We start from the raw sequence: 5703 nt of genomic DNA on the forward strand, positions 1-5703 counted from the left end.
CCTGTTGGTGATGATACGTATAGGGGTTTCCTGGTTCGTTGATAATGGATATAACTCATTCGCAAATAGAAGTCCTCAATCTGTTTGCCTCGGTCCTCAGTTTTTGTGCAAACCATAGTTCCGAAGCAGCATTTGCGTCCATTGCTATATCACAATATTTTACTTCCCAACTTTCCGAACAATGTTTTTCGATTTCTCAGGAAACGGGTCTATCGGGAGCGAGAATTGGCAGTAGAACGCTTATTAAGTACATCTCTTCCGAGTCTGTTTTTATGCGAACGCAAGAACGTGTTCTGATTTCTCGTACGTGTAATGAAACACTCAATGCCCTCTTCCCTATAACAATCGCAACCCATGGTTGACCGACGACAGGCTGAATGTTTTCTCATTCCTGGAGACGTATACCCTCTTACCTTGTCCTTGTATACATATGGTTCCTGTATACAAAGTACATTAACGTTTGATTCCCTCATGAAAACCTCCAAATTAGCAGCTGCCGTTGCCGATCTCTGTGCGTTGATTTGCGCAATTCTTAGTTCCATTGTATTCTGCTACGGTAAATTTCCACATACTTGGTGTATTCGGGCAGGAGCTATTCCTGATCCCGTGTTTTACTCTTTTCTCCTATTTCTGATGCAATTTACGCATTGAGGGTCGAGCTTTTTTGGACATTCATCTTTAAGATGGCTTGTTTCCCCACAGGTTTCGCACAGTTGGTCTGAGTGCCTGTCAGAGTTTTTGCCATGTGGCCGAAACCGTGACATTTGTAGCACCTGATTAAGCTTAAGTACTCCTTTACTTTATACGTTCTCCATTTTATAAAAGTTCGTCTCAGCCTGTATTGCACTTGCGCCCAGTGTACCTGGGAGCTGAATAATCAATTGTTCTTTCCCTCTCTTGTTTTAAAAGAGCGTACAAACCTGACCTCTTCTTTTAATCTATCTAGAGTTTCCTTAGCTATATTTTCTAAAGTTTTTATTTAGCAAGTCCTTTTTATTTTCATCCGCTGAAGAGGTCCGTATCAAACATCATATATGAAATTGATGGTTTGATCTTGTTAGGATTCTCAATTTTTAAACCCACTTCGTCCAGGTTTGATGCCTCAATCAATGCTATATCTTCTCTGTCCTGACCTCCATTATTACATACACACCTTTCCTTCGCATTTGTCTTATGTCTCGAACTTTGATCTCGCTTCTTACTGTTTCTAATTTATCCTTCAGCGCATTTTTTGATTTCCTCGTTGCTTCTTTCGTCCTCGTTCAGCACCGGTTTGATTAGCACAACTTCAAATTTATCCTCATTTTTACTCTTGATTCAGGATTATTTCTGTGACGGGGGTTGTCCAGTCGCGGCGGTTACTTGAGCAAAAGTGCGCGAGGTTGAAGTGTTACATGCCCTTTTATATCTTTCCTTTTCAACTATCTCTTCGTGGCACTCTTGTTTCCAATACCCCCCCATTTGGCTAAATAAACTTTATATGCAGTTCTGGAAATTTTGTTGCTTTCGTTCGTTGAAAAGGAATTCTTCCAGTTCTGTCCTAACTTACTTATTTCTTTAAGGCTAAGATACTTCGTCTTTGATGTTCGAAGTTCCTTTATTTTCAGGTACTTTGCTCTTTGGTTTTTCTGCGTTTCTATATTTCTCTCTCGGCTGGCGTTTTCTTCATCGAGATCCACAGTGCCTGCCTCTCGTTCCAGAGTGTCCCCCTTTTCTTTTTCCTCCGGTCAGTATCCTCCTGACTCCGAGTGGATAAGGCCTCTGGATACTTCCTTCCGTAGGGGGGGAGGTGATCTGTGCACCGAACCTCGTCTTTCGAACGCAACCCTTTCTCTTTTCTTTCTCCCTCTCATCCGCACTTATTTCCTTGCCATCAACTTTAGTTTTGACGGAATCCTTAGCTTATCTATTATAGTTTTGATTTTCCAGTTTTTATTTTTAATCTCCCATTTTGTTCCCACGAGTATTGTGGGACGGAAAGTCCACCCAGCAGAGCCCCCTATGCCATGGGTAAGCCTATTTCCCCGGGGGGGGCGGCAGGTACCCCGGGGTTTGGCCGCTAGAGGGCCGGTCTACACCTCCCGGCCATGCATCTCATCGTCGTTGCGCGCCATTGCTTAAATTAGGGTATTTTTTATAGAGGCTCCTTCCTCGCAGCCCCGGCGCTTAAAGCCGAGGCCCCCGGCCCCTAGAGACGGTGACCTAGGGTTCGGTATGGGGCCCGAAAATGAGTCTCGGACTTTACGTAATACCGCAACGTACGGATCACTCTTAGCACCTACACCTCATCCATCCATGTTGTGATGGGTGAGAGCCCCCCCACGACTACAAGGTTGGTGATCCACGGGAGAGTAGATAGGACAGTGGGAATCTCGTTAATCCCATTCATGCGCGTCACTAATTAGATGACGAGGCATTTGGCTATGTTTCGTCTACGGTGCGCGACGACTGCTAACAAAATCACAGTCGCCAAGTCGCCACCGACTACGATATTGCAGAGCTGTTTATTGTTTTGGTGTTCGCAGTCAACAACCTGGAGCGTGAAGGTCGGAGCTAGCCCAAGGCAGCTCGTACTTCACCTCGACCATTCACGCAATCATCAAACTCGCGCGATTGATGCGGAGGCCCCCCACTCTACGCGCCATCCATCATGCACCACCATATGAGAGCCACGTTCCGCCTTCCTTGTTATAACGCGATGTCATTGCTGTTAAACGTTTTCTAATTCAGCCAATGACCCCACAAAACCTCGAGTCGTTTAACGTTCGGACTGGGCGGACGTTAAAAAAAACCCCGCTCTCGCAACTCAGACTCGCTTCGCGACTCCAGACACCTCGCCACGGGAAATTTTTAATGGCGGGGTAAAACAGAACATTATTTCGAGTAAGCTTCCTGTGCGCTCCGCCACAGCGGCTGCCAGAAACATTACATGATCGTACTTTCCCAAACCCTTTCGCTGTGGACATCTCCCAACGCGGTTTTTTTCTAGACACTACTTGCGCGTCTACGACCAAATGGCCTACCACCAAAATTAGGCTATGGGCAGGCGGGCCCCCCTCCGGCCGGCAACGTCCGAATCCTTGGGTTTCCGCATCGACGCGCCATCCCTTCTCTGTAAATACCACCAATTGCGGCATAGGTCTCATCCGCAGGATTCCTTTCCCTCCTGGTTCGAAGCCGCGTTTTTTTAACGCAGTGAGCCGCGTCTCGGTTTTCGGGACAACCCGGCACGACAGCGTTATCGCGCCCCAAACACGACCCCCGGAGCATCTCGCTCTAACGTAGCAGTTAAACCCTTTTTTGGTGATAGTGCACGTAGTCGGCAAAATGGATAGGCAAATCGGCCCGCCCATACCCAGTAGGGCTCAGGTTGGAGGCCGCAACCTTTGAGTCCACTCCCAGCCACGACCGCGCAACCAAACCCCCACACTGCTGCTGAGCTTTTAGCGGTTGTAGTCACTCTATGCCCCGCCCTCCACTTTTTTTCACACAACAGCTGCCCCACCAATACGTGGATTTTCGGCAGCCGCGCAAGGGTGGGGCAGAGTACTCCGACAAAAACCCTGCACAGCGGTTTATGCTTCAGATTGGGAACAAAGTTCTCAATAGAGCCTCCCAGCCCCCCATCTGTATCGGCGCATCAGGACCAGCGGAACATCATTTGGGGAAAACGCAGCCACGTCGCACCCATGCGTACGATGATTCCTTACCCTTGAGGGTTTTGGCCGAGACCGTACCCCCCCTGTCCATCGTGAAATACCGTGGAGGAACAGTCCACGGCACAACCCCTCAGCCGCTGTGCGGCTTAAGGTGCCCTCGTAAGTTGCTCATGGCCCCGAGTAAGGGTGGAAGCTTTTCGAGTTCCCTAGCACCTGCAAGTACTCGCAGCCCAGATACGTCCAGACAAAAAGACCCGGGATCTTTGGCGGTATCATCGCTCCCCCCCGTGAAATAAGGTGTGGTGTCCACCTTCCTTTTTTGTCCCCCCTGCCGGCCGGGCGCCACATGGACAAACACTCCGGGGGCTTTCCCCCGTGATCTCGAGGCCCCCTTCGCATAAGGCGTCATGAAGCCGTGTCAGTTTTCCTGCAAACCCAAACTCTGGTAGAGGCCCGGAGCACATGTCGTTGCGTAGCCCAGTGCATTGATAAGCCGCCACCAACCGTGCCAAAGTCCTCCCAGAGAATTTCCCCGTACCGGCCGGGAACCCCCCTTTTGGGGCCGGGCCGGGAAGAGCGGGGCTGCCAATCCTTTTCATATTTTTGGAAGTGTCTTATTTTACGATCCCAGGGGAAAAGCGGTACCCCCCGCGGGGGCCGGCCGATCGGAAAATACCACCCTTCTCAAGGAATACCGTTCTTGTTTTGGGCAATTTATGAGGGGATCGTCTCTGCCCGGAGCAGCAATTTTAACAAACGCACGAAGAATCGCAGGAACAGCGTTCCAACATCCTCGGCGTATCTGGTCCAATCCGGGCGCAGTGCCAGTCCTACGGAAATTCCTGTTCACCTCTGCAGGTGTTATAGGATCCCAGAGCAAGGTCTTTTCCGCCACAGGAACTGGATCCGTGGCAGCGCCATCCCCCGAGACCTTCGAGTGAATCCCTTCGGGCCCGACGTAAAGGCCCCGCCCGCACTCCCCTGGGGCCGCCTCCCCAAACGCTCACGCAAGTCCGTCATTCTCCATCCGCACCGCTGGGGGCCCCATAAGGGGCGCCACAGTTAAGGAATTCGACAGCAACGGGCCCCTCGCCACCGAGTCGCCCTCGAGGATACCGACAACAGGACTTCTTGTTCTTTTTGTAGAGGGGTTGCCAATTGCATCTCCCTCTTTTTCTTTTTCTCCTTGCTCTCTCGTTAACTGGGGACGTGCTTCTTTGCCGAACGCGTTGCGGAGGGCGCACTTGTAGCGGCCGAGGGAAGATCATGCCCAGCCATCTTTCGATAGCCAAGACGTCGACCCTCCCCGCCGTCAGAGCATCTCTTGCCGTGCCAGCAAGAGTTTTCACTCGTAGCTACGGAACGCCGCACTTCTGCTCTACGAGTGATTGTATCTTGTCCCGAGCCTCTGAGAATTTGTCAGGGGGGGGCTGATGTGCCTTGATCGTCAGTACCCCAAAGGGCCCCCCCCCCCCCCCCCCCCCCCCCCCCCCCCCCCCCCCCCCCCCCCCCCCCCCCCCCCCCCCCCCCCCCCCCCCCCCCCCCCCCCCCCCCCCCCCCCCCCCCCCCCCCCCCCCCCCCCCCCCCCCCCCCCCCCCCCCCCCCCCCCCCCCCCCCCCCCCCCCCCCCCCCCCCCCCCCCCCCCCCCCCCCCCCCCCCCCCTTTTTTTTTTTTTTTTTTTTTTTTTTTTTTTTTTTTTTTTTTTTTTTTTTTTTTTTTTTTTTTTTTTTTTTTTTTTTTTTTTTTTTTTTTTTTTTTTTTTTTTTTTTTTTTTTTTTTTTTTTTTTTTTTTTTTTTTTTTTTTTTTTTTTCTTGGAATTTCTTCACTTGACATTCAAGCATGGGCAGAAAACACATTGCGTCAACAAAACCCCCGAGGGCCATCGCAATGCTTTGTTTTAATTAGACAGTCGGATTTCCCCTGGCCGTGCAAGCAATATAAGCTAGAGCGTTGAAGAATGGCGGCCGAAGATATACGGAGGAGACCACGATCGGACTCGCGCCCGCCACCGGACGCCTCGCAGCAAGGAGAGAAGATCAGCGG

This window comes from Nylanderia fulva, unplaced genomic scaffold (assembly GCF_048542155.1).
Source record: "Nylanderia fulva isolate GAGA-0341 unplaced genomic scaffold, ASM4854215v1 Scaffold405, whole genome shotgun sequence".
NCBI classification, from domain to species: domain Eukaryota; kingdom Metazoa; phylum Arthropoda; class Insecta; order Hymenoptera; family Formicidae; genus Nylanderia; species Nylanderia fulva.